This window comes from Eucalyptus grandis, chromosome 2 (assembly GCF_016545825.1).
Source record: "Eucalyptus grandis isolate ANBG69807.140 chromosome 2, ASM1654582v1, whole genome shotgun sequence".
Lineage (NCBI taxonomy): Eukaryota > Viridiplantae > Streptophyta > Magnoliopsida > Myrtales > Myrtaceae > Eucalyptus > Eucalyptus grandis.
This window is the reverse complement of record NC_052613.1, coordinates 57,913,315-57,925,067: the sequence shown is the minus strand read 5'-3', so window position 1 is coordinate 57,925,067 and position 11,753 is coordinate 57,913,315.

The window sequence follows — 11,753 nt, the reverse complement described above, 5'->3', positions numbered from 1 at the left end:
TCAGTTAGACAAATCAATTGTTCTCCTTTTTCTCCATAGCAAGACTTCGTCGTCTTTTGAAAGAGAGGACCTTTTCTTGTGGCCATCCAAAACATAAGATAAGAAGTGATATTTCTTCACATGACCAACTTAGAGGGCATGCATATCTTCCTGAAAAATTTAAAACTTACAAATGTTTTGTTGGCTTTTTTTCTCTTGGTAAGGGCTTTTACGTGGCGGCTATAATGCTAAAAATTTATAGCAAAATAGGCAACAATGATCTGGCGAAGGGTGTTGAAGTAGTTGGTGATGATCATGAATCACTTGATAGGAGAATTGTGGTCCTTTGAACAGAAAAAGTTAGACCAAAGCAACTTGCTTGATGGATTAGTTGGTGATTTAGGGTGCGTTTGGCTGGACCCTATTTCTATTCTCAGGAACAGAAATTTCTGTATTTTTGTTCCTGGAACAAAAAGGAACAGAAACGCGTTTGTGCGTTTACTGTTCCTTTTTGTTCTTTTCGCTCCGTGAACAAAAAAAAACAAACAAAACACAAAAAGTTGTTTTGCTGTTTCAAACAAAATCTAGAAATACTTCTTTTTTTTCTTTTTTTCTTTTCTTCTTCTTTTTTCTTTCTTTTTTTTTTGGCCGGTCGCCGCTCTTGGCCATGGCCGGCGACCGCGGCGACCGCCGACGAGGGTCGGCGGCTCGCCCGGCCCACGGGCGAGGCTCGCTCGCCCCCCGGCAAGGCCGAGCTCGGCCGTGGCCGGGCGAGGCCGAGCTCGCCCGCCGGCGAGGCTCGGCCTGCCCGGCCACCGCCAAAGGTCGGCGTCGCCGGGCGGTGGCCCGGCGAGGCCGAGCCTTGCCGCCGCGGGCGAGCTCGGCCTTCGGCCGGGATCCGGGCGAGCTCGAGCTCGCCAGCCAAGGCGAGGCCGAGCCTCGCCCGGCCACGGCCAGCTCGGCCCACCGGGGCGGCGAGGCCGAGCTCGCCCGGCGGACCGGCGAGGCTCGGCCTTGCCGCCACCGCCTGCCACCGAGTCGGCGCCGTGGCGCGGTGGCCCGGCGAGGCCGAGCCTCGCCGCCGGGCCGGGCGAGCTCGGCCTTGCTGGATCCGGGCGAGCTCGAGCTCGCCTAGCCAAGGCGAGGCCGAGCCTGCCCAACCACGGCCGTGCTCGGCCTCACGGGGGCCGGCGAGGCCGAGCTCGCCCGGCGGCCGGTGAGGTTCGGCCTTGCCCGGCCACCGCCAGGTCGGCGTAGCTCGGCGGTGGCCCGGCGAGGCCGAGCCTCGCCCGAGCCACGGCCAGCTCGGCCTCGCCGGGCCGGCGAGCTCGCCGTGGCTGGGCGAGGCCGCCGGTCCTCGCCGGCTGGTCGCCGGCCATGCCGAGGCCGGCGACCGGCCAAAGAAGAAAAAAGAAAAAAGGAAAAATAAATAAGAAAAATAAGAAAGAAAATAGAAAATAAAATAAAAAATATTAAAAAATAAAAGAAATAAAAAATTATACAAATTTACCAAACGTGTTTCTATTTATTTTTTGTTCCCGAACAAGTTTACCAAACACGTTTTTTTTTGTTCAGAAATTGTTAAGCGAATGTAAACACTTTTTTTTATTTCTCGCTCCCTAACAATTTTTAAACAAAACACAACCAAACGCACCCTTACTATTTCTAGATTGCTTAATTTGCTTCATGGATTTGTTGGTGTACCCAACTCTTTTTCTTGTTTAGCCCAAAGCAAGTGTTTCTATTCTCCTTATCGAACAGTCAATGTTAGTTGTCTTTGATGACTTGTAGATGTATAATAGAAAGTAAGATGTCATTGTTAGGTGGATCGTCAATATTTATTTCAGTCGGTGCAAGTTGTACAAAGATGCTTATTTGTTAGTCATATTAATTGTGGCCATCTTCGTTCATCATCAAACAATGGTCAGGCATTGCCAACTAACAATGTACAATGTACTAGATATACTTTAGGCAACACACTTATGACCAGGAAAATCGTGCAAAGGAAAACAATTCTCCTATCAAGAGCAATTCTCAATCATCAACTACTACCTTAGCACCCTTCAATAGATCATTGTTGCTCAACTTGTTGTGAATCTTTAGCATTGTAATTGCCACACAAATGCCTACGTTGATAGCATATTCACCAATAATGCATTAAATGAAGACATTGAAATTATAAGGTTACTGGAAATGTATGGACGCACAAAGGAAAAAAAAAACCTTGGTCTTTGTTTAATGCTTTGTTTAATGCACAAAGGAAAAAATAAAGTCTTGGTCTTCTTGGGCTAAATAGTTTACTCTTTCCATTAGCTCACTTCTACTTTAAAGAAGATAGAACTAAGCAAAAAGAGAGAAAAAATTCAATAAGTTGTAGATAATTTCTACTGTTTCTCATGAGTTCCTAAATTGAAAATTTCAATTTAAAAATACGTACACACTGATTATAAGCCGATGCGTAGCATTTGTACTTATATATATAAAGTTGGTTAGTCCTCCTCGATGAGCCCTATCAATTATTTACTTTCCCTTTCCTAAAAGTTATTAGTTTAAAAAAGGGGGTAAGTACAACGCAAGTGCCAAAACTTGGTACGGACGGACACTTAAGTGCCAAAATTTTAGAAAGTGATACTTAAATGCCAAAATCAAGAAAATAGATCATTTAAGTGCCATTCCGGCCAAAATGCTGACATGGCAATTTTCCAAAGAAAACAAGCGCAAAACAACGTCGTTTTGCATGCCGACATGGCCAAAACAATGCTATTTTACGTTGACGTGGTAAAAAATTAATATAAATTTTAATTTAAAACATTTAAAAATAAAATTATAATATTAAAAATTAAAACTAATTTTTTTTTTTTAAAAAAAAAAAAGGGAAAAAGGGGGGGGAATCGACAAGGGCTCTGCCCGTTGCCGCCACCGGAAGGGTTGGCGGCGGAGGGGGAGGGTCAGCCGAGGTCACCGGGCCCTGGCGGTAGGGAGGCGGGCGAGGGTAGGGCCCTCGCTGGTTCCCCCCTTTTTCCTTTTTTATTTTTTATTTTTTATTTTTATATTATAATTTTATTTTAAAAATGTTTTAAATAAATTTAATTTAATTTAATTTAATTAATTTTTATATTAATTTTTATACCACGTCAAAGCACAAAACGGCGTTGTTTTGGCCACATCAACATACAAAACAACGCCGTTTTGCGCTTGCTTCATCGAAAAATTGCTACGTCAGCATTTTGGCCAGATTTTGGCGGAGTGGCACTTAAGTGATCCATTTTGCTCCAATTTTAGCACTTAAGTGTCACTTTTCAAATTTTTGGCACTTAAGTGTCCCTCCGTGCCAAATTTTGGCACTCTAGGTGTCTGTACCTCGTTTAAAAAACAGATGATTTAGTCTAAGATCTATTTAGATAAGAACCCACTTAATCAGGTCAATTAGTTATGAAATATGAAATTATATTAGAACACTAATGTTCACACACGTGCTACGCACATACGAAGACATTGCACACATATTTTCAGATTACATATAATCAAAAACTTAGGAATTAGAATAAAATGAACTGTTTTCTATGGTTGATTGTTTCCAAATATTACTTAAACCTTAGAACTTGGCATACTTGCACCAAATATAATTACCAACAAGAAAATAACATTGTCAAATGCACTAATCTAATTTGGTCCGTAGAGGCCTCAAGTACAAGCAATGTCGATTTTAATTGACTATTAAAAGTTTTTTAAAAAAAAAAAACCAAATACAAGACTCACCACATAGCCAGTGAAAATCACCAAAATTAAATGAATGACAGAGTGCTATAGCCTCGTCCCATCTTCAATGCTTTTGACATGTGAATATAACTTTACAACTATCATTTATAATCCCCTAGTAGTAATACATGACAAAGAAAATCAGAGAATATTTTTTGGCTTATAAAAGAAAAAAAAACATACAATTTGATTGCGCCTTATTTCAAGCATTTGGGATCTGGCTAAATAAGGAAAATAAAAAGACATTTAAGAGGAGGCGCTTATTCGATTTCGCATGGGAGTGGTTGAAGCAAAAACTCCATAAAAGGAGCCTTATCAATTTCATTCTATATCTTTGGACCAAAAAAAAAAAAAGACTTTCTATATGTGTGGCTTCCTAAAGAAAATCAAATTGACTTGAATAAAACCAGATAATGAGGTGCATGAAATTTCTTACCAATATGCTGGCAATTAAGTATCTAAAGTTTTTTTTTTTTTCCGTTCAATCGATTACCTCGACATTTCAAATGTTTCACAACATGAAGCACAGTCCCTGGGAATAAAATGTTAACAAACTGCGCCAATGTGGAGGAACTAAATCTCAATTAAATCATGGACGTTGTGCAACAGGTGCAGGTGTCACGTATGTGAATATTGGACAACTCGCACATGATGTATGGAAGTGTGTGTAATACGTTCCCACTGATTAGATGTCTAAGTGCAATTATTTTCTTGTGCATTTGATCTATGCAATCCACCTTAACTGATCTTCCCCGACAAACATTTGGATATATCTTATGTACTTACTCTGTCAAGATAATCATAAGAAATTACTTTGCATTTTATGTCCAAATATGCTTTTTCTTGCTTACTATACCACAGGGTGCAAATTTCATTTTGAATGAAGAAATCAGAAAGAAAGAGAAAACGAAGTAAAATCTCCCCATCGACAATCATTGGCGGAGCAACAGTAATTACCCTTAGCTAGCAGTGCCGAACCACATCTGAGAGGATGATGGGTACATAGTAAACCATGAGAAGTGACGTTCTCATGGATGCATGAGAAGGGATGTGAAAAGCGAAGCAACAAACTTCAATTTGTGTCCTGCTAAGTCTTGGTCTTTCTGGAATTTATTGAATTTTCTTTCCCATTACCTCTTTTTTCTCTTTAGCTTCACTCTCTAAAAAAAAAAAAGCACATGGTATCCATGAAGTCTTTGGAGAAATTCTCTTAATATTACCAAACAAGCACTTGTGGGGAAACAGTATTTTATTTTGATTCCTCTGACTGACGTGCGCCTGAAATGCACCCAAAATTAAATGGATGACAAAGTGCTATAGCCTTGTCCCAAGAAAGCATCATTACTACTGTATGAATATGACTTTACGAAAAATTATCTAAAAAATTCATAAATTTATTGTATGACCGCTAATTCAAACCTAAACTTTGATATGCTGCCATGTCAATCAAGATATATTAGATGCTAATATCATCTAAGTCAACACACTTTCTCTCTCCTCATCAAAGGGTAAGTAGCCACGTCAATTATTATTTTTAACTTTTGCTGAGTAAACGAGTCATGTCAGCAAAATTACAAAACATGTCAATTTATTTAATTGATACCTCAAATTGAGCCAAATTCGAAAAATTGAGGTTCTTGATTGAAAAAAAAAAAAAAACAAAAAGAGTTCAGGTACTCAATCGCAAACTAAAAAATAGGTTAGGCACTTTCGATATCATTATTCTTAACTCTTAAATCGCTTCAAGAATAACATCATTCTTGCTTCTTTTTTTCCCCTTTCTTAAGTTCTAGTTGTTTTTTCTATATATTTTTTCTTTGATTTTTTTCTTTTTTTATTGAACATAAATTTGAAAAGATACATGAAAATGTAGACATAATTCTAATAGAGAAGTACAAAAGATATTATTGAACGAAAAAATCACAGTACAATTAAGCACGATAAAAGAGTTGGATGAAAATTATAGTAACCGTCAATTTTAAGCATGGCCTAAAACGTGTGGCGATATTCTCCTAGTACTGGAAAAACAAAGGCATTCTCGTAGGGATGGAAGAGGAGGAATGTGAAAAGTGGAGCAACAATGCCCAATTGCATTGTGTTGTCTTTTTTCAATTGCTCTCTTTCGCTTCAGCTTCACTTTCTAGACAAAAAAGTACATGCTGTCCAGTAAAGTCTTTGTCTTGCTGAGTTTGTGGTTTATCTACATGAACAGAGCACTTGTGGATAGAAAGCGTCCTTGAAAGTCTTGGTTTATCACTTTGCTTCGCCATAACTCTTGGTTGTTCTCTTATGATTGACCCATGGCCTTTGGAGAGATCTTTTGGGTTCCTTCTTAGCTTCTTTCTTATACTAATTTATAGTATGGTTAATTTTAAGCAAGACATGTAGTGCATGGAAATTTTACAAGTAATGGAAATAGAGATATTCACATAGGGATGGAAGAAGAGGGATGTGAAAAGTGAAGCAATGAAGCCAATTTGCATCTTCAGTAAAGTCTTGGTCTTCCCTGTGAAAAGTACTTTATGAGTGTATTATGACGACCATCAATTTGAGTTAGATCGAAGAGACCATGTTTTGATGCACATTGGGTCCTTGAGTTAGATAAATCAACCGTTCTCCTTTTTCTCTAGATCAAGATTTTTAGTTGTTGTTTAAAAGAAAGAACCTTTCTTGTGGCCATCAAAACGGAGGATAAGTGATGATATTTCTTCACATGATCAACTTCGAGGGCATGCATATCTTCATAAAAAATTTATAACTTACAAATATACTGTTGTTGTTGTTTTTTTTTTTTAGTATAGGTTTTTACATGGCAGCTATAGTGCTAAAAATTCGCAGCAAAATGGGCGGCAATGACCTATTAAAGGGTGCTGAAGTAGTTGTGATGATTGTGACTCACTTGATAGGAGAATCGTGGTCCTTTGAATAGAAAGAGTTAGCCCAAAGCAGCTTGCTTGACGGATTAGTTGGTGATTTGCCAATCATTTACTTTTTCTAGAGTTAAATTAGAAAACTTGCTTCATGGATTCGTTGGTGTACCCAACTCTTTTTTCTATTTAGCACAAGGCATGTGTTTCTACTCTCCTTACCAAACAATCAAAATAAGTTGTCTTTGATGACTTGCAGATGTATAATAGAAAGTAAGATGCGATTGTTAGGTGAATCATCAACGTTTATTTTAGTCCGTGCAAGTGGTACAGAGATGCTTATTTGTCAGTCGTATTAATTATGGTCAGCTTTATTCATTGCTAGACAAGAAAAAGGGTCAGGCATCACCAACTAACAATACAATGTACTAGATATACTGTAGGCATCACACATATGAATAGGAAAATTGTGCAAAGGACCACAACCCTCCTATCAAGTGGTTCTTGATCATCAACTACTACCTCAACACCCTTTAGAAGATCATTACTGCCCGTTCTTGCTACAAATCTTTAGCATTGTAATTGCCATGTAAAAGTTTACATTGATTGCATATTCACCAATAACACATTAAACGAAGATATTGAAATTATAAGGTTACTGAGAATGTATGGATGCATTAAAAAAAAAAAAGGCTTGGGCTTGATCTTTGTTTAATGTTTTTGGTAGGTAAATGTCTCGGTCTTCCTGGACTAAATAATATCTTCTCTCCATTAGATCACTTCCGCTTCAAAAAAGATAGAACTAAGAAAAAAATTATAAAATACGTACGCATATATATATATGTTATTCAATAAGTTGGTCAGTCCTCCATGATCAGCCCTATCAATAATTATCTTTCCCTTTCCTAAAAGTTATTAATTGAAAAAACAGATGATATAATCCAAAAATCTATTTAGATATGAACCCAATTAGTGAGGTCAATTGATTATGAAATATGAAATTAAATTAGATTATTAATGTTCATACACATGCTACGCACAGACGAAGACATTGGGCGCATTTATTCAAATTACATGTAATTAAAAATTAGGAATTAGAATAAAATGAACTGTTTCTGAAGTGAGTGTTTCCAAATATTACTCAAACCTTAGAACTTGGCATACTTGAACCAAATATAACAACCCATAACAAAATAAAGCGTCAAATGCACTAATCTAATTTTGTGCCAAGGTATCATTAGTACTTAGTAGTCTAAACGAAAGGAAATTTAACAAAATGGACATTGACAAACTTCGTAGTCTTTCAATGTGCTTGACAATTAGCCCCTGAAATCTTTTGGCGTGTGAAATTAACAAAAATATCTCCTATTGTCTTTCACATGAGAGAATGAATAATCTTACAAAAGAAAATTATTAAAGGGAGACCAAGCAATGAATTGAGAGGATAAAATTGTAGAAAAGATATCGCATAAACAAAAGTACATGTGAGATTTAACCTAGACCAATGATTGTATGATAAACTTTTTGGGACAATGAAATTGTGAGTTTCTGAATTGTTATCCCTTTCGCAACAAAGTACATGAACTTTTTATGGTTTAATCAATTACCTCAATTTTTTAAATGTGGATTAAAGTGAGGTCTTTGTTATAATTTCAGATGTAAAAGGTTGATATGGTGACTAGCGCTGTTAAATAGTTGTTAAATATCCATATTGGTGTCGATTTAGTAGCTTGAGATGTTGTCACGTTAGCAAAAACAATCTATGCCAAGATTGTCTATGCCAACGTACACTCTCTCTCCTTATCATCGAACTTGTAGGGTAATCGAACAATGTCAAGACATGGCAATTTATAGGACGGACACCTCAAATTGAGCAAAATTTGAAAAAAGAAAAAGAAAAAAAGAAAAAAATAGATTAATGTTAATATAACTCGTGGAAGTGGCACTTGTAATGATGACCAAGACATTTACATAGCCAAAGTCTTGGTCTTCCTGGAAACTTAAAAGTTTCTTTCCTGTTAGGTCTTTCACTTTTGCTTCACTTTCCAGACAAAAAAGCACGTGATATGCAATAAAGTCTCTGTAGATGTTCTCTGCATAGTACGGAAGAAGCACTTGTGGACAAAAAGTACATCATTTTGATTCTTCTAACCACTAGCGTTCATCTGAAAAGCACCCAAAATTCAATGGATGACAGAGTGCTTGTAGCCTAGTCCCAGGAAAACATCATCACTGCTTCAATGCTTTTGACATATGTACGTGACTTGCCGACAAAATTGTTTAAAAAATCAAAGATATTATATGATAGCAAATTAAATTCTAAACTTTTCAATTTAAGTAATTTAATCTTAAGTTTTTTTTTTTTACAATTTATCAATATAATCATTTTTTATTTGAAGTGTTGAATTGATGATCATGCTACATAGGATGGTTAACATCTACATCAACAATTTTTTAGTCAAAATTGGCTCGAAGAACTACATTATCAAATCATTAACAAATTTAAAATTAAATTTAATCAATTTGAAAAGTTTAGGATTGAATTGGCGGTCGTCCAATAGGTTTACGAAAAATATACAAATTGCTATCTACGAAAAAGACTATCATGCAGATTAGTTGTAATTGGTAGACCGGATAGATAAACCAAAGAACATATAAATGTGCCAACGTCTTCAAATGAATAAAAGAAATCATAGTAAAGTTTTAAATTATGTGTGCATGAACGGTACATGTAATAGTATTTTTTATTAACATAATGTCCAACCGACAAAAAATCAAGTACGTAGAAAAAGTCTGTCTTCAATCAAATGTTTGATAAGCCACTAAAATATTTCGAGTGGAAGAAAAGAAGTGTGCACCAAACTATCTGAGCATATACTTTTGTTGATTTGGGCGAGGAGATGAAAGGGAAAGCAATGGAATTGGCCAAAAAAGTGGACAAGAATAATATGTTATTTTTCAAATTTTATGATTGAAATTATTCGAGATGATAATTTAAAGAAATTAACATTGAGAATTTTATAGTCTCCAAGTGTGCTTGACATTTAGCCGCTAAAATCTTTTTGCAATGGCGTGAAATTATTGAAAGTATTTCCTATTCTCTTTCACATGAAAGAATGAAAAATATAAAAAAACAAAAAAATTTAAGTGAAACCGAGCAATGAATCCAAAGGATGAGTTTGTAGAACAAATATCGCCTAAATAGAAGTGTAGGTATTCGATTGTAAGCTGAACAAAAGCTTAGCTTACTATGTCATTATCCCTAACTCCTAAACCGCTCTAAGAAAAGCATTTGACGAAAAATATTGTCTACAAATGTGACTATAAAATGGTACGTTGGAAGTGGACGGCCCAGCGGCGGGGCAATGACCGTGAGACTGGTAGTGCTCTCTCTCTCTCCCCATTCCGGCATTTTTTTTTCTTGCTGTATTTTTCTTTTTCTTTTTCTCTTTGCTTTTTTTTTTTTTTATTGAACTTAAATTTGAAAAGATATATGAAAATTTAGACATAATTCTAATAGACAGGTACAATAGAGATTAATGATGAAATATCACAAAATAAATGAACATGAAAAGGGTTGGATGAAAATTATAGTATTGTAAATTTTAACAGTAATGCATGGAAATTCTACTAGTGATGGAAAACAAGATATTCGCATAAGGATGGAAGACGAGGGACATTTTATTGCCTTCCCTTTTGACTTTTGCTTCACTTTCTAGACAAAAAAAAACATGATGTCCACAAAAGCCTTGGTATTCCTTAGTTTATGGTTAAATTACAAAAACAAATAAATGATAGTGGAAAGTATGAATATATGGGCCTGACTTAAAAAAGAAAAAATGTAAATGGGAGGTGAAACAAGCACTTGTGGACAGAAATCGTCCTTAAAAGTCTTCATCTTCCTTCGGTCCTTTTAGGCAGGAAAAAAGCCTTGGTCTTCCTGAACTTTCATAGTTTTCTCTCTCCATTAGCTCACTATCATTTGCTTCCCATTGCCCTTGTTGTTCTCTGCAAACTATAGTGATTGATTCACCATGGCCATTGGAGAGATCTTTTGGGTTCCTTCTTTCAGGTCCTCTTCGACAAGTTGTTTTCTCTGGGATTGGAATATGCGCAACGAGAAGGAACCAACACCTTTACTCATAAGTGGAAGGGGATGCTGGAAACAATCAACGTGGTGCTGGATGATGCAGAGGACAAGCAACTCAAGGGTGAACCGTCTAGTGAAGCAGTGGCTGGACGATGTTAGGGACTTGGCCTATGACATGGAAGACTTGCTTGATGAGTTCAAGATTGAAGCCACTCAAGTTAAGTCTGGGGCAGAATCCAGCACAAGCAAAGGTCAGGTGAAAAGGAAGTTCTTTGGACTTTTCCTGGGGCCAAGATGGATCACTCAATCTAACTCGTGCTCGTTTGAAACCAAGGTTACAAGAGATCAAAGGCAGGTTTGAAAATATTGTCACTAGGAAGAAGGCTCTCTTAAGCTTGAGAGAGAATGTTGTGGACATATCCAACTACACCAACAAAAGGCTCCCCAGCACTTCTTTGCCGGAGCCTCGGTTTTTCGGTAGGGAGAAGGAAGAAGCGGAGTTACTGGAACTATTGATCGGTGAAGTTGGAAAAATTCCGATGCTGGCTGAGCATAGTCCCCATAGTTGGGATGGGCGGTGTTGGAAAGACGGCCTTGGCTCAACGGTTGTATAATGATCCCAAAATGGATAGCTATTTCGAGAGGAAAGCATGGGTTTGTGTTTCAGATGTTTTTGATGTTCTCGACATAACAAAGACTATTTTACAATCAATAACTGATGTGTCCTGCGAGGGCAATGATCTTAACAGGCTTCAAGTTAAGTTGAAAGATGATCTATTGGGAAAGAAGTTCCTTGTGGTCTTAGATGATGTTTGGAATGAGAAGTACGGAGAATGGACTTCCCTCTTAAAGCCATTTGAAGCGGGGGCTAAAGGAAGCAAGATCATCATCACGACACGCAACCATTCTGTTTTTCCATAAAAGGGAGCTTTGCCATATTTTTGAAGGAGTTGTCCGATGATAATTGTACCAGCTTATTAGCCTATCATGCTTTGGAAGCAAGAAATTTCGAGAGGCACCCACATCTGGAAATAATAGGCAAGAAAATAGCTGAAAAA